Source organism: Acanthochromis polyacanthus, chromosome 18, assembly GCF_021347895.1.
Source record: "Acanthochromis polyacanthus isolate Apoly-LR-REF ecotype Palm Island chromosome 18, KAUST_Apoly_ChrSc, whole genome shotgun sequence".
NCBI lineage: Eukaryota > Metazoa > Chordata > Actinopteri > Pomacentridae > Acanthochromis > Acanthochromis polyacanthus.
In genome coordinates this window covers 1095244-1118426 of record NC_067130.1, presented here as the reverse complement: position 1 = coordinate 1118426, position 23183 = coordinate 1095244, and the positions used below count along the sequence as shown (strand labels likewise).

The window sequence follows — 23183 nt, the reverse complement described above, 5'->3', positions numbered from 1 at the left end:
AATACAGCATACGCCTTTTGTTAGAATGATGAGCTCTTTTACTGATTTCCTCTGTGCTCTCTCTTGTACGCGTTGCCATCCTGCCATAAAATCGTCTTTTCATCTTATTAAATCCAAACATTAGGCATTTAAACAGAACACCACTCGAAACAAATCGTTCATTTAAGACTTCCCTGCTTCCATTAGATCGACGCCGTGCCGTGTCGCATGCGGTTCATTTACTTTTGTGATATTTCTGTCTCTGGTGAGTAAATCCTACAAACAAACCGGAAGGTCAGCCTGTTTTCTTTGCTGTAACCCCCGCTGAGACACAGCTACTTCCTCTCCACGCTCTTCAGACTTCATCTTCTGAACCTGATCCTCTGCTCGCTAATAATAGCAGCAGCTTGAACAGAGCAGGCGGGGAAACAGAAGGGAGGCTAAATTGACTTTGGATTTTTTTGTGTGTGTAGTTCAGTGGCTCTCAGGACTTCCCATTGATTTATAGCAGTCAGTCTGCGGGGTAACCTTTTAATTCCCTCTCTTTATTTTTAGTTTGTTTGTGCAGGGGGGTGTTGCTCCTCCTGTGGTGGTCCTGCTCTAAAAATAGAAGCTAAATGTGTGGACGTTTCAGGTAAAGAATCAGCATCTCAGAGCAGTAAGATCACAGCAGAACAAGCGATAAATTACCTCAGCTCCACGGTTTGCTCTTTCTTTTAGTGCAAATAAACGCATTCTGTAAATGTTACCATTTAATGCAAAACATTATGAACAACCTGCAGTGTTTGGAGAAAAATCAGTGCAGTTTCAACAACATCAGACCAGTTTATCATCTATAACAGGGGTGTCCAACATGAGGCCCGTGGTCCAAAAGTGGTCCTCCAGAGGGTCCAATCCGGCCCTCAAAGTGGAAAAATTACAGAGAAGACATTAACTGCAGATTGTAAATTAGTAAAACTATAAATTTAAAATCATTTCTAGACCATGACAAGTTGTTTGGATCAGAAAGTAAAATACTGGATTGTTCACTGTCCTTTTGTCGTTTGTGTCTCATTTCTGTAATGTTTTTTTGCTGTTTTTTTTGTCTTTTTTGTGTGATTTTTTGTTGTTGTTCTCATATTTTTGTTTCTCGTTTTTGTCGTCTTGTGTCTCCTTTATGTCCCTCTTCTGTTTTTGTCTCATTTTTTCCATTTTGTGTTTTGCTTTCTTCATTGTTTTGTGTATCATTTATGTCATTTTGTATTTTTTTGTATCGCTTGTGTTGTTAGTCTATTTATTTTTGATGTTTTGTTTGTTTAACATTATTTATCTGTTTGTGTCATTTGTAGCATTTCTGTGTAACTGTTTTTTTTAACTTTTGTGTCGTTTGTCTCATTTTTTATCGTTTTTGTCGTTTTTGTGTCTCATTTTTCTGCTATTTTGTCTTGTTTGTTGTTTTTTTGTCTGACTGAGGCCAGACTGGACCGTTTGGAAGCCGGTTTTGGCCCGTGGACCGTATGTTTGACACCTTTGCTACAGAATAAGAGGTCATTGCTGCTCATAGAAACTTCATCTTTCAGTTTCTGACTCGTTTACCTGTTTTTTTCTGTCCCTGATCAAACATCTCGTCTCCTCTCTGTAGCGTGTTCTCAGCCATGATTGTGAGATTTTACCAGGATTTGTCCGTCCACTGAGTGCCCTCACGCTGCGGTGCTGTAGTGTTATGATGGGATGTTATTAAAATATAATCAGAGCTGGATATCTGTGACTGCGGCACTCGATGATCTGCTGCTATGGGGGAGTTGAAAAGACTCACGCTGAGGCCGTAATTATCTCTGAGCGTCTTCTCATCCATTTTAATCCTTCTGTCTGTAGTAGCCACTGCATTTATATTTTCATATATTTATTTGTAGAGCTCCTTTTGGTCTTTTTCTTGCATAATCGTGCTTTCTCTCTCTGCACATAAATAGTTCTAGCTTGGCCTGCTAATGCTGCAGAAGCGTCCTATCTGGAGCTGCAGAGGCCTTCTGGGAGTCCTTTTTGCTGATTTTGCCTGCTTTTATTCTGGGCTACTTTTCTTTTTTTTTTTCCTGTTGTGATTATTTGTGTGTTTTTCGCTGGCGTGAAATCCTGTTGTGTCATCTGGAGACTTCAAGAAGTGCTGAATTGGGGAAATACAGCCGGTGTCAAGGTCTGGAAGAAGGAGGGAAAAAGCAGAATATTTGTGTGTAGAGAAACAGAGCAGGGGAGATTCAGGCAAACGGAGAGCAGCAAACAAGGCGAGGGAGAGTGAGGTGGAGGGAAAGTGTGTTCCTGTCTAAAAGGTGATGTTTCACAGGATAGCACAGTCTGCAGCAAACCCCCCTCCAACTACTTTATTCTACCTCTCTCCTTCCTCCAAACAGTCAGGCAGACAAGGTTTGTGAAATAAATAAATAGCCTTTCAGCCACTGATGCCTCCAGAGAAACTGCCTCAACTCTACATAAAAAATAAAGTAAAATCAGCAACAAAATACGAAAACAAGCAAAACGTCCTCTAACTGTGACGCCGAGGTCAGAATTCATCAGTGGTGGAAAATATAAGGAGACTGGTCTGTGGAAACAGTTTCACTGAAGAGAACAACTACAGGAGGAATCTAGGAGGGAGAGGAGTATTTAAAACCACCGGAACAGGTTAGGGAGTGACTGATTCCAACAGGATTTACATGGAGGACAGAACTATTTGTAGTTAGGAACTGTTTGCCCTGATTTCACTTTAAAGATGGTTTAATGTCGGGTCTGAACTGAAACCTTTACTGCAGGGCTGTCCAACATGAGGCCTGTGGTCCAAAAGCGGTCCTCCAGAGGGTCCAACATGAGGCCCGTGGACCAAAAGTGGTCCTCCAGAGGGTCCAACATGAGGCCTGTGGTCCAAAAGCGGTCCTCCAGAGGGTCCAACATGAGGCCCGTGGTCCAAAAGTGGTCCTCTAGAGGGTCCAACATGAGGCCCGTGGACCAAAAGTGGTCCTCCAGAGGGTCCAACATGAGGCCCGTGGTCCAAAAGCGGTCCTCCAGAGGGTCCAACATGAGGCCCGTGGACCAAAAGTGGTCCTCCAGAGGGTCCAACATGAGGCCCGTGGACCAAAAGTGGTCCTCCAGAGGGTCCAACATGAGGCCCGTGGTTCAAAAGCGGTCCTCCAGAGGGTCCAACATGAGGCCCGTGGTTCAAAAGCGGTCCTCCAGAGGGTCCAACATGAGGCCCGTGGACCAAAAGTGGTCCTCCAGAGGGTCCAACATGAGGCCCGTGGACCAAAAGTGGTCCTCCAGAGGGTCCAACATGAGGCCCGTGGTTCAAAAGCGGTCCTCCAGAGGGTCCAACATGAGGCCCGTGGTCCAAAAGCGGTCCTCCAGAGGGTCCAACATGAGGCCCGTGGTTCAAAAGCGGTCCTCCAGAGGGTCCAACATGAGGCCCGTGGACCAAAAGCGGTCCTCCAGAGGGTCCAACATGAGGCCCGTGGACCAAAAGTGGTCCTCCAGAGGGTCCAATATGAGGCCCGTGGTTCAAAAGCGGTCCTCCAGAGGGTCCAACATGAGGCCCGTGGTTCAAAAGCGGTCCTCCAGAGGGTCCAACATGAGGCCCGTGGTTCAAAAGCGGTCCTCCAGAGGGTCCAACATGAGGCCCGTGGTTCAAAAGTGGTCCTCCAGAGGGTCCAACATGAGGCCCGTGGTTCAAAAGTGGTCCTCCAGAGGGTCCAACATGAGGCCCGTGGTTCAAAAGCGGTCCTCCAGAGGGTCCAACATGAGGCCCGTGGACCAAAAGTGGTCCTCCAGAGGGTCCAACATGAGGCCCGTGGACCAAAAGTGGTCCTCCAGAGGGTCCAACATGAGGCCCGTGGTCCAAAAGCGGTCCTCCAGAGGGTCCAACATGAGGCCCGTGGTTCAAAAGTGGTCCTCCAGAGGGTCCAACATGAGGCCCGTGGTCCAAAAGTGGTCCTCCAGAGGGTCCAACATGAGGCCCGTGGTTCAAAAGCGGTCCTCCAGAGGGTCCAACATGAGGCCCGTGGTCCAAAAGTGGTCCTACAGACCACAGATCAGACTGGACTGAATGTGGAACCTGGACTGAAATGAGTTTGACTCCTCTGCCACAGAGGATCAGTTTTAGGTCAAAATAAATCCAGAAAAAGATGAAAACATGCTTCTATTTTCACTTCAAAGTTCCACCACAACAGTTCCTAAAACAATCATGCTCAGTAACTAACTGTACAGCAGCTCTGCGTCTGTTTTTATCGCTTTACAAGGTCTTTTTTACAGAAAATATGCAGCAGTAAATAAGGTTTCGTTCCCTTAGACTGACATCCAGAATCTGTCGGCCAGTAGAAGTAAATGTTAGCTCCCTAGTATTGATCAGCGGTCCTCTAAAAACTTCCAGATATTACATTACTGTCACTCTGAGGCGGCGCTGGAAAGAACAAACGCTGTGAGTTCTGTTTGACTGCACGTTGACTGGCTTCGGTTTTAGCCTGAATGTGGGATGAAATCACACCCTGACGGACTTTCACTGCGTTTAAAGCCACCAGTTCTTTCACCAGAAGAAAAAGATTCAGCTCGTTTATTTACCGGTTCTGCTCCATGTCAGATTTCAGTACTTTTCATTAAATTAGACTCGTAGCGCAAATGTCTCCTTTCACAGCTAAACTTTTTATTTAATTCTATTAGATCTGTTCTCTTCCATTCTCCTGAATTACCTGATAGTTTTTTTATATTGGACACCGGACCGCTTCATCAGCAGCGTGACGTCGCCGCGGTAACAGCCGTTTTACAGCGCGGTAGATCTGGATGATGTGCACGGAGAGTTAAATAAGCGTGAAGTGGAGCCTGTGTGTGTGTGTGTGTGTGTGTGTGTGTGTGTGTGTGTGTGTGTGTGTGTGTCCAGCAGACGGTGTGAGAAACGTGTAATAGGCTCACCTGTCCGTGGCTGCAGACTGATGGGCAGGTGGAGAGAATGGAAACCAGATGGAGGAAGGAGGGAAAGCACAAAGTGGAGCTGAGAAGGCGGATGGCAGCATGTGGGACGGATGCATTCTAACTTTTCACGTGTTTATGCGGCTCTTCAGTCAGAAAAAATGTTATAGAATAGAGAACACAGCCTCTACATCAAATGGATTCCAATATTCTGTAAAGCTGGAGAGGACAAAACAGATGCCAGCCTCACTGCTAGTAGAGATAAATGCACTGTAGACCAGGAGAGTCAAACTAATATCAGTCCAGTTTGATCTCCAGTGGACCAGACCAGTAAAAGCACAGCATGATAACCTATAAATAACCACAACTCGTAAAAAAAAAAAGTATGTTTTGAAAATGTTCACATTTAAGGAATTATCTTTCTACAAAACATCATGAACAACCTGAAATTTATGAAGAAAAATAAGTTCAGTTTCATCAGCATTCATCCTCAGTTTATCATTTCCACATTATAACTTCCAGATCACAGAGTGTCTACAAAGGAACACAACATTTAGTCACCTGGAACTGAACCATGGAGGATTTAACTTTAGGATAACAATGATAAAAGTAAGAAAAATACAAAAAATATCAAAAACAAGACAAAATAGTGAAAAAAAAGGAGACTCAGAATGACAAAAACGAGACAAAAAACAGCAAAAGTGAGAAACAAAACGAGACAAGTGATATGACACAAAAGGAGACAAGAAAAACTGGGCAAAAAATTACAAAGCAACAAAAATCAAATGAGCAACGACAAAAATGAGACAAAAAACACAAAACGACAACAGTGATACACAAAACAATGAATCAGAGAGAAAAAATCAGAGAAAAAAACCCACAAGTGAGACAAAAAGGAAAAACAAAAAGACAAAAACGAGAAACAAAACGACAAAAAAAGACAAATAAAGACAAAATTTTACAAGAATGAGACACAAGATAATAAAACAACAAAGAACAATCCAGTATTTCACTTTCTGATCAAAACAACTTGTCATGGTCTAGAAATGATTTTAAATTTATACTTTTACTAATTTACAATCTGCAGTTAATGTCTTCTCTGTAAGTTTTACACTTTGAGGGCCGGATTGGACCCTCTGGAGGACCGCTTTTGGCCCACGGGCCTCATGTTGGACCCTCTGGAGGACCACTTTTGGCCCACGGGCCTCATGTTGGACCCTCTGGAGGACCGCTTCTGGCCCACGGGCCTCATGTTGGACCCTCTGGAGGACCGCTTTTGGACCACGGGCCTCATGTTGGACCCTCTGGAGGACCACTTTAGGACCACGGGCCTCATGTTGGACCCTCTGGAGGACCACTTTTGGCCCACGGGCCTCATGTTGGACCCTCTGGAGGACCACTTTTGGACCACGGGCCTCATGTTGGACCCTCTGCTGCTTTAGAAGTTGTGACAGGATTCTGATAAAAGTCTGCTTTTTTGTGTTTTTTGGGTGATTTTTTTTAACAGCTGAATCCTCTCACATTGTCATATTGTGATATAGTGATCTGTGGCTGCAGTGATTAACTGGAGGTTGTTTTTCTGTCTTTTCAGGGTGAAGCAGAGGAACGCTCTGACATTCTGTCTCGTCCAAGGTAAGTTCACATCTTTTCTATGGATGGAGCTCTGTGCCAGTCGCTTGTTTCTGTCTCCACTTTTCTTCTTTGTGCTTGGAGCCTTGAAACTGATTTTGTTTCTTTATAAACCGGCACAAAGGGGTTTTTTTTCTTTTCTGTCTGCATCGTTAATTTTTTTCCATCATGAAGACCACGGTTGAGATCAACACTGTGTGTGAAAAACCACAGAAACACACAGAACTCGTTCAGAATGTGCAGAAACAGATCACTGGAGGTGCTTTCAGTTGGTTTGAACCCCTGGTACGGTGGTCCCTGCTTCTCTGACGGTGGCGTGTCTCTGGCTGTATCTGGTTGCCGTGGTGACATGCATGTGTCAGCAGTGGGTGTGTGTGTGTGTGTGTGTGTGTATGTGTATATATGTGTGTGTGTGTGTGTGTGTATGTGTGTGTGGTGCGGCAGCGTTGAAAGGCTTCTGTGGAGGAGTGTAGGGTTCCTCTGAGCAGAAATGCCAGCAACACACACGTTGACGGTCGGACATGGCAGGCATGCAGACGTTACACACACACACACACACACACACACACACACACACACACACACACACACACACACACACACACACACACACACACACACACACACACATGTTTGTACTTCTATCTTAGTGAGGACATCCATAGGCGTAATGCATTTCCTAGAGCCTTACCCTAACCTTAACCATCACAACTGATTGCCTAAACTTAATCCTTACCCTAACCCTAACCAAACCTCAATTCATACCTGTTCTCTAAAAACAAGTCTTCACCCTCAATCATGGCTGTTTCAAAGTGAGGACCGGCCAAAATGTCCTCACTTTGTAAAAATGTCCTCACTTTGATAGTTAAATGCAGAAAATGGTACTCACCATGTAGCAAGTACAAGAACACACACACACACACACACACACACACACACACACACACACACACACACACACACACACACACACACACACACACACACACACACACACACACCCTCCTGAAGGAAATATGCAGACGGCACGGACACACACGTAGACAGACATCCAGATTCCGCGGCCATGCATTCGTCCTGACAGCTCAGGACTCTAGGGTTACATGCAGCGATGTCCAGCACTTTGAACACTAATAGATTGTGGACACACTTTAATTCACTCACAGACCCACAGCTGAAGGGAGATTCAGATTCACAAAACTTCATTTGTCCCCAGGGGGCAATTAGAAAAGCCACGCAGAGCAGGCAGTGCAACTATGACGTCAGAAAACCAAAATAAAAGTGAAAAACAAGAAATTAGAGATAAGTAGCATTAATACACAAATAGGGATAAATGTATTTGCAGATGTAGACACAAGTAGTATAAGAATAAAAATGAAATGAAAAGAAAAAACACAACTTAGCAACAAACTAACAAACTCTTTTGTTCCAGCTGCTGTCAGATTTTGCAATGCACAATGTCTGCATTTTTTAGTTTGTTTTTCTAGTTTTTAGTATTTTTTCTTTGTTCTTTTGAACTTATTATGTATGAAAGTGTGTGATGTTCTGACTGTTATGACACTGCTATGGCTCTGTAATTTCCTTATTATTAATATTAAAGGATCTGTCTGCCTGTCTGTCCTAATGAGCTAGATACGAGTTGCATACGTCTATAAAGGTCGATAAAAATGGCAGAGCTTAAATGCCACTCATGTGAAATCACAAAGAACCGTCTGCATCCAGATTTATTTCAAACATGAGCTGGTGTTTGCACATGGAATTAGCAGATAGTTGCTCAGTAAACTGAAGGTTAAAGGCCTCCCTGTGGAGCAGCTCGGGGCTGTAAGGAAAGAGGAAAGCTTTGCTCGTTTGCTTCCAGCCAGAGAGCAGGTCTGCACTGTAAAAAAACCAAACAATCAAACAAGTCTAACACAGTGTAATTACTCACTGTTTCAGCCATGATCGTTACTGAGTTTAGGATTTTATTCCCTCCCCGTCGTCATGTGATCACAGTAAACGAAGAGCTGAGGTTCAGATTCATGAAGGAACCTTACAGGACTGAAGCTCTGGAGCTCTGTGGGTCTGCTGCAGGTCACGATGTTAATGGATCGGCCGTAAATTATTCCTAAAGTCGGATAACTCCAGTCTCGACATGAAATCCATTTTTCTCACATCTGTTATGAAGCTATTGTTTGTGTTTCATAACCGTGCTGCTGAGGAAATGTCAGGACTTAAAATGTTATTCTGCTTTAAGCAACATTTTATTGGTTTTTGAGGGCATGGAGGACGGTCCAGCATTCACTTCATCCTCGGTTAAAAGTCCTTCCCAGTACGCCTGAACGCTGTTAGACGTGATTTAGAGTGGTGTTTATTCTGTCAGTCAGTATTTGGTGGATATGTGGAACTTTTTAGTTGCACTAAAACTGGACATATTTGTTCATGTTTGTTGTTGATGATGTTGTTTGTTTTGTAACTTTAGAGGTCACAGTTGTAGCTGCATTTTTAGTTAATTTACTGAGCAGCAGATCACTGCTGACTATACTTTAGGTGGAGGTTTTATCCTTTTTAAGTTGAAACGTCACATTTCCTCCAACATCAGCCCCACTGTAGATAAACTCATGGTGGTGTTGAAGCTTCTGACTGTTTTATGCAGAAATATTTTCTAAATTTCTGCTGTGATAGTCCTGTACTCGACCATCATGCCTTTTCCTGACATTCTCAGACTTGTGCCATTTGTTTTAGCAGCGCCAGAAGAAGAAATGTAACTTTCTGTAACGATCTATGTAACAATCTAAGAAGCTGTTCTCAGTTTGTCTGTTTAGAAGTAGTTCAGAGACAAACTGCCACACAGCTCTGCAGAAAAAATGAATTTCTTTACATGTTTGAACTTAGCTGCACTGGATTCCATGTGTTTAACCCTCCTGTTGTCTTCATTTACAGACACCAGAAAATATTATTACCTTGTCTGAGAACAAATCCAAAAATTCAGCAAAAAAAAAATCAGAAAATGTGCAAAACCTTCAGGAAGCAAATTCCAATAATTCCTTTAAAAGTCCCCTTAAAATCTTTTCAAAAAAAAAATCCCCCAAATTTTGGCAAGAAAATTCTTGGAAATGTTTTCAAAAAACGAATAAAATTTTTTTCTAAAAAATGCTAAAAATATCTATATCAGTAAAACTTCTAATATTTTCTTTAAGAGCATTCACAAAAAAAATCTACCAAAATCCAGTGAAATTCGCTGGATTTTGGTTAATTTTTTTGTGAATGTTGTTAAGAAACATTTTTTTTCTACCAAAAATTTTTTCAAAAATTCTCAAAAATCCAGTCATCAGAAGTTTTACTGAGAAAAGTTTTTTTTTTTCCCTCCAAATTTTCAAACTTTAAAACGGGTGGATGTGACCTGCAGGAGGACAGCAGTTTTAACGTGAACACATTCAGACGTGTCGCTGTGTTTATGCAGATTTAACCTCCTGATGACTGAAGCTGCAGACGTGAGACGGTCCACCAGGAGAAGAGCCTCTTCTTTTACCACTATTTTCCTTGTATCGTTGTAAATGCAGCCGCTGACGGTGCATTCCTGCTCAGAGTGTGTGTGGGGTCACGGGTAACGTGAGAAAGTGTGTTTTGATCCCTCCGGGTCGCCTTGTCACCAGATTCACCTTCACACACAAACACACACCGAGCCGCTCGCTTTGCAGCAGACACGCATGCTTTTACTTTTCAAACATTATACTGACATTGATTTGTCGACGACGCTCCCCGCACCGCTTCCTCATGGAGTTTGAAAACACATTTCAGCATAAAATTGACTTTGAAATTGACTTTTAGGTTTTGCAATTTTGGCAATATTCCCTTTTCTGTGTGTTTGTGTGTCATTCTAGCTTCCAGTGTGTGTGTGTGTGTGTGTGTGTGTGTGTGTGTGTGTGTGTGTGTGTGTGTGTGTGTGTGTGTGTGTGTGTGTGTGTGTGTGTATGTGTGTGTGTGCTACCTAAGAGCCTGTCCTGCCCTAATGGATTCAGAATGACCGGAGAGCTCGTCCACGTTGGCTCATTATGTCAAGCATCAGGATGTGTTTTTGCTCCTTTCTAGAACAGCTCATATTCTTTTCATTTCGCCCACAGCAGCTCTTAATAGAGTTCATTAGTCACCATCGGACACGGGGAGACGTCACACAGCATTTTTCAGTTTTTAAAATAGTCCGTTTTTAGGGGAGAATAAAAGCTGAGAGAAGTTCTGGAGTCTTTGTGAGCAAATCACATCAGGATTAATTGAACATGCATCTGAAAATATATGTAAAAACAATGAAAACATCTTCCTGTTTGTGTTTTTTGAGCTAGTAAGCATTTTGCACGACATGACCTACTGATACAGATCTGAGCAGTCTCCAAAACGTTTCCACGGGCGCAAAAAACACTCTGCGCACGAGTGGCACGGAGACATTGCCACTCGTGCGCAGAGTGTTTTTTGCGCCCGTGGAAACGTTTTTCCGTTCAGGCGGGGTACGTGTTTCGCGCGCTCGAGAGTGTGTTACGCGCAAATGATTAGAAAACTTTTGACCATCCAGTTCCTTCCTTTCTTCAGAAATCTTGTGCTGATCACAGATATGCTGCTACAGGTTATTATGTCAGTTTCTGCTGTTTCTATGTGTGTTTTTCTGTGTTTGATTTTAGTGGAAATACAACCGCTCTCATAGAAAACCACCACGGCCCTATTCTAATATGGAAAAAGCCTCATCTGCAGTCCACTGATCGGCTTGTTCTTGTGAATCTGACATTAAACAAACCTGCTCTACAGGTGCTGTAGAAAAAATACGCAGCAGTATTTTCTATCTGACGTCGTTGACAAGGCAGGGAATAAATCATACATGATAATACACTGGAATGATCGTCGCTTACAGTCCACATGTGTTTGCATGTTGTGAAGGCAGTACTGAGATCAGTGTCTGCTGCATCTCTGTGACCTGAAGTGTTGACAGGAAAGTGATAATCTAAGGTATTGTATGGACCCGGCTATGTGCTGACACCGTGTTCTTTCTAACCCTGTGCTGCTGCCTGACAGGTCTGCATGTTAACACCACAGCAGCAGGAGCTGCTAAGATTATGTGTGGTTTAACCCTGGTGTCATCCTGCGGCTTAAATCGACCCGTTAAAGTCTGAAAATGTGGAAAACAAGATATTTTCTCAGTGAAGCGTCTGATGTCCACATTTTCAACATTTTTGGGGAAATTCTTTAACATTTTTTGGTGAAAAAAAAAAGAAATGTTAAAACAAATTGCTGGATTTTAGTCGATTTTTTTGTGAATGTTCTTAAAGAAAACATTAGAAGTTTTACTGATATGTATGTGATCACTTTAGATATTTTTAGGATTTTTTTTGGAAGATTTTACTCATTTTTTGAAAATATTTACAAGAATTTCTTGCCAAATTTGGGTTTATTTCTTTAATTAAACTTTTAAGGAATTATTGGAGTTTTCTTCCTGAAGGTTTTGCAAATTTTTAGAAATTTGGGGAATTTTTTTGCAGAATTTTTAGATTTTTTCAGACAAGGAAACAGTAACTACTGGTGCCCATAAATGAGGACAACAGGAGGGTTAAAGTCTCTGTCTGTCCTCAGAGTTGGTTCTAACATGTGGAGGATGCACACAGACACCCTTGAACATCCTCTGAATGAAGACTTTGGTCCTTGATGGACGTCTGAACTAGCCTAGCCGCTAGACAACCCACGGCAACGAATTTAATTCTCTGCCAGGGTGGGTCTAGTTACCCTCCATAAGGCTCGAGGCTGGATTCTCCTAAAACTGGCCGGACCAATCACCATGAAGTGTAGAGTCAGAAGGCGGGCGTAACTAAGTGACTACAGAGGCGCGACGATTCTGACAGAAACAACCGGCGCACAATAAACAGTTATCTTTGGACTCGGCTTTGGCCACAGCCCTTAAAGATTTGAAGCTAAAATTCAACTTGAAAGATAAACAAAGGACGGCACTGAAGTGTTTCATTGAGAAGAAAGACGTATTTGGACTTATGCCGACGGGATATGGCAAATCCTTAATATACCAGTTGGCTCCGCTGGTTGGGAAGCTAATGGGACCTCTGAGGAACTACATCAGCCTATTCGTTGCACTGATTGGTTGTATACCTACCCAGTTGCTGCAGAGTGATTTGATAGACAACCTTTTAGGCCACCTCCCTCCCTGTCTAGCGGTCCTAGACCCTTGTGCCTTCAGAACATGGGTCTAGTGCGGCTAGGCTACGTCTGAACAGTCCTGGTGTAAAACCCAAGAAGTGTCCTGTGAAAAAGTCTTCCTTGGCTTTGAGAAGCAGCCAGCGTGTCTGTTCTGAGCTCTGAGGCGCTGTTGACCGGGGAACAGAGTAAAGTTAGCCGTATCAATTATACATGTTGACAAGGCGAGGCTGAGCGCTGAGCTAGCCCGGCTGCCCTTGTGTTGCTGACAAGACACTGGATGCTGGGCGACAAGCTGCTTGCTATTCCCCACCCATGTTAGCACGGCGAGGGTCACGCAGACATCTGCAGTCTGGGGGAAACTCCAGCCTATCTGTCCAGCAAACACTGGCGGTGTGTGCATGTGCGTGGCCATTGATAGGGATTAGTGGGGATGTGTGAGCTCCCTGGGACGGTCCGCCGGCTCATGGAGGTCAATGCATGTGCTCCCCAGAGTCCACCGGTGTGTGTGTATGTGTGTGTGTGTGTGTGTGTGTTTGTGTTTGCCAGGCGGTGGGGGGTTAGGCCTGGATTGAAATGACAATGGAGAGGAATTTAAATGAGAGCAAAAAAGGGATCAGGGACGTTTGCAAGGAGGATGGAAGAGGCTTTGGCACCATTGTTATTCTTCCTCTTTGCCATTCTGCCTCGCTATCTCTCTATTACAAATCCTTCGCTCTCCGTCTCCCTCGGTCCTGGCTGCCACATTTGTCTGTCTGCCTCTTCTGATTTTATCCGAACTCATCCCTATCTTTATCTTTTATGACTGTATCTCTCAGTGTGAGTTTTTTTCTTGCTGCCAGAAATGATGAGTGCGTGACTCCATGCCAGGTTGTTGGTGTTATTCCACCTCTGCTTCAGCCAGGTGTGTCTGTGTGGAGAGAATGCTGGGATGTAGGATGTCAAATAACACAATAAAAACAAAAAAAAAAACCACCAGAGTGCATCCCACTTAACCCTGACTTACACTACCTGCTGCTATCTACGCCTCCATCCAGGAAATTCAGCACACTGTAAAAAATGTACTAATGTTCATGGAAATGTTCAAAATTGTAAAGGTTAAAAATTTTTTATAGTAAAATATAGAATGAAGCACACTTTTTGACACTATAATCAACAATACCAATAGAAATCTTTACCGTAAATGTAGAAAATGTTTTACTGTAGTTTTACGGTCACATTCTGGCGACCACAGCTGCTGGAATTTTACCATAAAAACAACTTTTTTTATTTACAGAGTAGCGTTTGGTTTCTCTAGATGTGTTTTCTAGAATTACGGCAAGAAGAAACTGATTGTTTTTATTCGACTCACTGATGGATAAACACCAGATACCGTGTCTACAGTCAGTATTTTTATAGTATTATTATCCTCCCTCCTCAGCCTTCGTCCTCCCATCGTCTGCAGTACATCCCCACTGGTGGCTGTGTTTAGTTTATTCTAGTAGATCATTTAATGTGTAGCCACAATGAGCTGAAAGTCTTCCAGATCTACATATTTCTGATTTTACATCTTTTCTGTTTGGTTTGCTGAAAACAAACTCCCGCCTCCAGATAATTCTGCTCATTTTTCATGATTTGAATCCTAATTTTACAAACTTGGAGATATTTTTTAATCTTCTAAATGTAGCTGGATGATTAATAACTCAGATGGTTCTCTGTGGTTTCACATCTCAGGACTCAGTTTATTTTACTGCTTTATGTGGACGTCAGACTTTTAATGCTGGTGTTGTTTGTCAGCAAAAGTAAAATCCAAATCTGATGGAGATATAAATGGTGCTGGACAATTTTCTTCCATTTCTAACCTAACAGCTGCAAACCCTGGTGTAGCGCCTCTGAAAAACCTCCTAAAGACGCCGGGTTGCCAGGTTTGAAACGACTGCATCTACAGGGAAGCAAAACCCATCAAACTGAATCAGAATGAAGTCCTTTTTAACCTCAGTCAATACAGAAGCTAAACAAACATAAATAATTCTACTTTAAAGTCAGCGGCATCAGTTTTTCTTCTATTGAATTTCTAATAAGCAAATAAACAACATAAATCAAAAACAGCTCCCCTGTCTTTCTCCGTCTAATTCCCAGTCTCTATTTTAATATTTTTCATTCACTGTTGCCCACCTGTCTCCCAGTAGGACTCTGTTTTGTTTTTCCTCGTTGTCTCTTCCCTCCTCCTGTGTCCGGTGTTAACAGCCCAGCAGTCTGCGGTCAAACGGCGTCCACTCGCTAATAGAATCATTCTCAAAACAGCCTCATTGATTTTAATCACTCTCTGTGCATGTGCGTGTCACATAAACACATGTATGCACACGCATGCTCGCCTTCCGTCCACACACATCTCCGTTTGTCCGTCTGGCCGCCCTCCCTCCCCTCCTTCCATCCCTTTTGCTCTGTAGCGGCTCTAATTGCGATCAATTAGGAAACTTCAGAAGGCTGAAATAGGAGCTGTGACAAGGGGCATCCGCTGAGCTGGCAGGGGGGAGGAGAGGGGAGGAGAGGGGAGGAGAGGGAATGCTGTGACATAGGAGAGGGGAGACGAGTCGGTGTGGAGAGAAGATGAGCTAATGGTAATACGGTGATTGATGTTGGCCGCAGCAGCTGGAAGTCACATCGTTTTTCTTGCCAGGTATCGATTCCTGACAGGCTCTTGTTAGCTTTGGGGCGCACGGCGCTAACAGCACCACGGTGGGGGTTGTGTTGCCCGTCTGAAACGTACGCCGCCACTCCACCGAGACGCGTTTCTGAACAAAAGCATGGCATTCTGCTTTCTGAGCACGCCCTGCAGCAGCTACACACTGCTTCTGGAAAGCAGCCGTAGTGTAACATGAACGCAGAATTAGTTTAGTTTTATTTTATCTAATCTCACACAAACAAAGTCTCACGCACGTCACTGGAGCGTTCTACGTCTGTTGTGCTTCAAGGGAACACGTGAAAGATGAAATATCAACATTTATGCATCTGGCTTTTGGATGGATGGTGAGAAAATGATAAAACTCAGAATGTCAGCACGTCTGCAGTGCAGCCTCACGCTAAGCTGACGGCCTTTTAGTGACAAGCTGGAGCTCAGTCACTGCAAAAGAGAACCTCACAGACAGAGTTTACTTTCTGAATTCACAACAGAAAAGTGGAAGCTATCAGACATTGGTCTTCTTTGTTTTTTTTGTTTTTTTGTCTTCTTTGATTCTTTATCTTTGGTCCAGGCATAAACCGACTTTTTCACCAATGATATCAAAAGGGCAGCCCTACTTTACTGTAGAACAGCGGTGTCAAACATGCAGCCCTGCAGAGGGTCCAATCCTAGAGTGCAAAAAGCAGCTACTTTCTTCTGTAAATGCCTGATAAAGTGAACATGCTGGCCTTTATGGGGACATGCACTCTGCATGCATCTGAAGGTTTCCCTGCTCAGAGACTGACCTTCCTCTGCAAACAAGTACTAAACCAGCTGAGAGGCGTTTTAAAGAAACCTCCTGCAGGTTTCAGTGCATGCACATCGTGTAGGAAAGACTGAAGTATAATTTCACATCGACCGGGTGTAAGATTAATATCTAAGTTGGAAAGGAGTCGTGGTTAGATGGCTCACACCCTGCAGGTTTTAGGTATTTGCATTTTAAATTTTCTATGTGGAAGGAAAGAACTCAGGCAGCTTCTGTTGTAAGACGTTATTTAACAAGTTCTACACCGGCAGTTTACTGTCAATGAGAACATTCAGAAAGAATCCATGACATTTTTAAGAAGGAAGAGGAAAGTGATGCTGCAGCTAGTCGTAGTGTTATCCTTTATTTTACTGTTTCTTTACATCAGGGGTGTCCAACATGAGGCCCGTGGTCCAAAAGCGGTCCTCCAGAGGGTCCAATCCGGCCCTCAAAGTGTAAAAATTACAGAGAAGACATTAACTGCAGATTGTAAATTAGTAAAACTATAAATTTAAAATCATTTCTAGCACTCTAGCAGTTAATGTTTGATGTCCAGTGTGACAAAGTGAGACAGAAAAAGAAGCAAAGAGGACTGAAAGACACTTTGAGTGTTCATATCTTGTGGCAGGTGTTTCTCATAAAGATGCTTAATCAGATGGGCACTACGCTGTTCTGATAGCATTCAGATACGGGACAAGTCAAGTGTCTGTCGGCAACTTAAACCCTGCAGAAGTGCAGATAACGGGATAAAAGCAGCTGATCAAACACCGTTCTGTTTACACATGGATTACACAGTGTTCCCCTGAACACGAATCCGCCAGGAAGCTTTGCTTGAACCGTCTTTTACGGAGAAAACAAGGAACTTCCAGTTACACTTAAGCATCCCCCTCCCCTCTAGGCGAAGCTTATAAATAGAATTATTATCCGGAAATTTCTCTTTCACAGAGCTGCTGGTTGCCTTCAGCTTTCTGAGGCAACAGCTGAAGAAGGTTTCCACCACGAGTCCAACATGCATGTTATTTCACACAGCAGCTAACAAAATAAAGAAAGCTTTCTTGTAAATAAATGGAATAGGTTCAGCTGCAGCGTCGGGTTTAAGTGTTTCTGTTCTTCGTACGTCGTCTACGAGCTGAGAGCCTCTGGTCTCCTGTTTAGCCGCTTCGCCTCGGGGCGCACAGACCCTTTTATCTTGTCACCCTAATGTATGTGTGTGTGTGTGCGTGTGCACGTACAAGAGTGTGTGTGTGTGTGTGAGAGAGAGACAGAAAGAGAAAGAACTAGAGAGAGAGAGAGATAGTGAGCGAGGAGATAGGAGGATCAATACTGAGCCGTCAGGAGGTCTGCTGCTCCCAGAGAGAGACGGAACAGGACACCCAGCAGAGAGAGGAGGCCAGAGACAAAGAGAATAAGGAAGGAGGAACGGAGAGAGATGGATGGAGAGCAGGGAAGTTGGAGAATACAGAGTAGATAAAGCTGCTGATAAATGAACAGAAAGGGAAGAGAATAATGCAGATGGAAAACTGGAGAAGATGAAAGGAGAGGTGAAGGAAAGGACAAGTACAGGAGTGGGAGTTCTGGTGCTACAGGTGAAAATGGAACAAAAGAATAAGATGCTTTGTGACATTTTAGATCCTTAAGAAGAAGCCGGTAGTTTAGATTTGCTAAAATGCAGCCTTAAAATGACCAGCAATGTCAGTAAATCAAGTGTGACCTTTACAGAAACACAGGAGTGGTTATTTGTGGCAAATATCTGACTTCAGGGAGAGAAATCTGCAAGTTTTCTCACAAATATGCTGTCATTCATTATGGAACAAGCAGCAGTAAACACCATCTTTAAGGACAAAAACAAGCCAGCACAAGGCCAGAGCCTGATTCCTGCAGGTTGGATTTATATGTCTATTTAAAATAACAATACTACCTGAGTTTTATAGAGAATACACAGGCAGCATTGTTGTTGGTTAATTCCATGAAATCAACGTGTTTAACTGATGTCAGTCTAATAATACAACTAAACGGTTTGTTTTTTTACAGTTTGACAGACATTTGATGAAAACCTGAACTTTATTTGACCCTCAGTCTTCATTTTAAACCTGAAAGAGTGATTCTAGCCAGCAGGGAACGCTCCCACAACATTGGCTTACAAGTTGGATTAATGTTTAAACGTTTTAATCATTTTAAAGATACTTATCTTTTAAAATAATGTTCCTACAGGGTTAGAAGTGAACTAATACTCAGCATCTCCGTTTCAGAAGATGTCTGACACAAAGACATGAACAGGAACGTCCTCAAATCAACGTTCAGAAAACGTTTTCACGATGTTTCTGAGCCATCAGAGGATTTTTTGTCTTCTGTACATAAAATGTTCCTGTACTGTAATGTATTAACAGAAGATGGAACGTTCTACCTGCAACGTTCTCAGGATCTTTTAGGAATGTTGTTGAAATAAGAGAACATTCTCACAACGTTCCACGATAACAGGAGAACGTTGTGAATGCAGTATTCAGCTTTATGAACCGGAGCTTATCCCGTCTTTCAGAAGAACATTCTGGGAACTTAAAAAGAACTTTAATAACATTGTGAGATCATTGCAGAACATTTTAGGAACAAGTATGTTCTAGCTAAGAAATTACAGCAGCTGTTTTGTTGGAGCAGAGCAGAGGAACCAAACCTTTCCAGAAACAGAAACGGTCTATTCTCTGGATCCTGCTGAAGTGTCTTTGAGCTGAACAGAAAATCTCTACGTGAAGATCTCTGAGGATGAGAGCAGAAACCTCTGGAAACGTTAAGACGGAAATCATCCGGTAACGGAAAGCTCCCACATTTGATCCCCATTAAACGTCCCGCGGCATCATGGCTGTGAATTATCTCAGTGAAATGATTTAAATGGAAATGTGCACCAGTTCCTGCTGATGGTGGGCGGATGGCGTGGCTGCTGGGATTCAAACTTTAACTCTGTGTCATGGAAGAGCTCCAACAACAACACAAACACAAGTGTATTTATAACATGGGTTTGATGCATAATTCAGCCGACATACACATGAAATGAGGCAGAGAAACTGAACCCCAGCAGAGCTAAGAGCTTCGACTTGACACCCATAATGAATATTTAAACCTGATGACCTTACCCTGCACATGTCTCTAAATGATTTATTGTTCTGCCTCCCTTGCGTCTATTTTTATACCTTTTGTCTTTCATTTAAAAAAAAAAATCCTGCTTCTCCTCGTTTTATCTTCTCCTCTTTCTTCTTCTGACACTTTTTTTTTTCAATCACGGCTTCCTGGAGTTTTAAAACCAGACAGATAGCGGTGAGCTGTGAGCAGAAGAAACGAGGAAAGTAAAGTTAAAAGAAAGACGGGGAGAAAGAATCATCTTATCTGTGAATTATCTGTGAATATCATCAGCTGTAATTATCTCTCCGCAGTGTATTTCATCCCATGGTGATTAAGTTCCTTAATGGGCTCTGGGAATAGTATTATTTAATGTAGAGGAATAAAATGGGGAATAATACCCCATTATTATTGAATGTATTCGAGATGAAGGATTTCAATTGTGAGTTTCGTTATACTTGGGCCAATAATGACCCAGGTCCTTAATGAAAGAAATGACTCTGAGGCATAACACAGTTTTTCACAATGAAGCACAGGGATGTAATGAAAGTTCTCTTCCTGGCTAATGCGTTATCTGCTTTTATGGCTATAGATGGAGAAAATGAGCATTGTTAAATACAGAATCTCACTCAAGGATTTATAGATGCTAATCAGTGGCTCAGAGCCCTGTGGGAGATTAAAATCACAGATAGATTGGAAAAATATCTCATTATGTTCAATGTTGTAGCTTCGGTTATTACATCGTACTGCACTGGTTGTCTTTGTTCAAATTAATGCCAAATGTGGCGATGTGCGTGTAGAGATCCTAATCCTGAAAATTAAAGTGTTTTATATTTAAAACAGTACATACAGATCTGTTTGAGGAGGAGAAGCTACATAAAGAGTGTTGGTTGAAGGTGGTGGACCACACTGGTGCACCTTGACTCTAGATTCTTTGGAACTTTACTCTCACATTTGGTGTTCTGAGGTCAAACATTTCGGTCCAAAATCTCCAGTCAGTGTTCATTCAGGTTGAGATCTGGGGACCGTGAAGGACCGTGACATCGTTCTTCAGACCCTCAGTGGCCCGTGGTGCATTATGGATGAGCGCATCGTGATCCTGGAGGAGACTGCTTCCATCAGGATAGACGTGTTCCATCAGAAGATAAATGTGAACCGATGATAGTGATGGAGCTTTCTGATAGGTTAGTCCGACATCTCCAATCAGTGTTTGGTTTGGTTAGATCTGGTGACCATGAAGGGGCTTTAGGACATTTTCAAACCCCTCAGTGACCACTAGAGCAGACGGCTTCCCTCAGGATGGACGTGCCATCAGAAGACAAATGTGGTCTTTCAGAACAACTTTGTATTGATTTCCTGAGCTAAAGCATGCTAGCTAAATGTCCCCCAGCCAAACAGAGCCACCGGATCCACCGACTGCAGGGGTCAAGAGTTTAACTCATCAGCCATTTGCACAGTAGCATTTTTGATGGATGATTCTGAGCGTTTAGCTTCATGAGATGGAGATTTAACCTTTAACCTTAACCCAAAACTGACTGAATGTCTGGATGCATCTGAACTTTTCTGAGCAGATATTTATTGATTTTGATCTAATTTGGACCTTTTTAAGTAAAGCTGAGATATCAAATAAACAAAAGGAAGAGCAACAGAGAAAACAACAACCTGAATTGTAAATCTGTGCATTTTCACAAAGCGTCCCCGGGCACCGACCTGCAGGGAGCGTAAACGATTCCATCACTTCAGCAGTCTAGGTTATCTAATATTAGACGTATTCTGTGATGAAGACCAACAGCCTCGTCTATAACGGAATATGTCTCTGCAACCTGCATCTCTCCATCTATCTCAAGGTTAGGGCTCACAGGGGAGGAGAGGGTTCAGGTTACACTAATGCATCATGGCTGCTGGAGGACACACACACACACACACACACACACACACACACACACACACACACACACACACACACACACACACACACACACACACACACACACACACACACACCGTCTCACCCCATCTCTCCGTCTCACACCAGCCGATACCCTTGTACGCTTCAAAGCCGCGGCCTCGTGTTTTCTGCCCTTCCAACCTGCGAACCGTCTGCTGTCTGTCTCCCAAAATAAACCCAAAGCGTCACAAAAGGCCCGACGGAGGTGACGGGGGCAGAGCAGCTCATTTCAATCTGAGCTCCGCTTAACGAGACATCCGCCGTTAAATCGGGACAGAATTGATTGGAAGCAGGAAAGGCGGTTTGGGGAAGGAGACGGTGTGACTTTGTGAGCGTAGCATGCTGTTATTCTGAGTGTCTGACTTTGCTTTTGAACCTTTTTAGTTTTATTTACTCACAAAAAGGAACATTTTGGCAAAGCCAGAGCGAGGTTTTTATGTTGGTTTCACAGATTTGGCATCATCTGCAGCAAAGGTGGCGTCAACAAGAGCAGAAAAGATGAAAGGAATAAAACATGCTGCCCTTCATCTCTACAGTCTGGCATTTCTGCTTGCATCATGGTGACACTGCTGTAGTTTTTATTTAGTAATATATCATACACTGTAAAAAATAAAAATCATTGTTTTTACAGTGAAATTCCAGCAGCTGTGGTCTCCAGAATGGTACAGTAAAATAATTTCTACATTTACGGTAAAGAAATGTGTTGACATTATTGATTTTAAGGTTAAAATGTGCTTCATTCCATATTTTACTGTAAAAATATAAAAATTTAACCTTTAAAAAGAGAAAATTTACATAATTATATCATTTTTCCATTAAGAGCACAAGAGTTTGTGTATTTAACTTTTAATATGTGTATTTTTAGCAAAAACTGTGGTTAAAGCGGTCAGAAATATGAAAGCATTTGTCTGTTATTAAGACAAAACTACAGAAATGTAGCCGATAAACTGTTTACATGTAATAATGCAGAAATGTTAGTTGAAATATTGCAGCATGTTTTCATAATCAGTACAACAATATGTTCCTTTAACTGGGAAAAACTGGATTCTTTTCAAGAATTAAAGTAAAAATCACAGAATTGTTCTACATATTACAGCATTAAAAATGTATTTTTTCAAGAGAAAAACAATCTAAAACAAACACACTTTTCTCCTGATTTCCTTATTTATGGTGATTCACTGTTTTATAAATGGCATCAAACTGTTTTAGAGTTCACACAATTTGGTTTACTTTTTGTCACATTTGTGTTTCTGATCTTATTTTTCTCACTTTGTGTGTTGCTTTATTCATTGTTTTGTGTATCGTTTTGTGTTTTTTGCCTCACTTGTGCTTCGCTTTGAAACTTTTTTGCCAAATTCTTTGTCTCTTTTCTGTTTTGTTTCATGTTGTTTGTGTCACTTTTTGTTGTTTGTTCTCGTTGTCATTTTGTGTCTCATTTTTGTCATATGTTGTCTTGTTTTTTTCTTGTCCTGTCTTATTGTTGTTGTTTTGATCGTGTCTAAATGTTGTGTTCCTTTGCAGACACTCTGTGATCTGGAAGTTGTAATGTGGAAATGACAAACTGAGGCTGAATGTGGATGAAACTGAACTTATTTTTCTTAAGAAACTTCAGATAGTTCGTAATGTTTTGTTCATTGTATGTGAACATTTGAAAAACATACATCTTTGGACAAAAACAAAGGATAAATTCGGAGTTTTACGGGTTAATTAAGTCACTTCAGATCAAACTGGGCTGAATGTGGAACCTGAACTGGAATGAACTGACTCCTGTGGACCAGAGGACTCTGATCTGATGTGTCCAGCCTGAACTCCACCTGCTGATGCTGCACTCCTCCCGGTAATGATGCGTTTGTGGAGCTCCGTTTTCCCTCACGGTGTTTGTCACAGTGTGCAGAGATTGCAGTTACTCATTAGGTCATCCAAATTACCACGAGCGTGCACTTCTAACCATGCTCAAACGCGGAGTCCAAGCAAAGCAGGAGCCCTGGGTG

General features: G+C 42.5%; 1 protein-coding gene and 1 long non-coding RNA gene across 3 annotated transcripts in view; one reads left to right on the top strand and one right to left on the bottom strand.

Annotated features, from left to right (window-relative positions):
- Nucleotides 1–23183, top strand: part of cntfr (ciliary neurotrophic factor receptor) — a 278017-nt gene that overhangs the window by 37424 nt on the left and 217410 nt on the right. The window contains exon 2 of the mRNA XM_051938344.1: nucleotides 6491–6531. The gene's annotated coding sequence lies outside the window, so the exon portion shown is untranslated. The remainder of the gene's footprint in view (nucleotides 1–6490; nucleotides 6532–23183) is intronic.
- LOC127530811 (uncharacterized) overlaps nucleotides 1–23183 on the bottom strand; it is a 232295-nt gene that overhangs the window by 122715 nt on the left and 86397 nt on the right. The gene's annotated exons all lie outside the window — the stretch shown is intronic.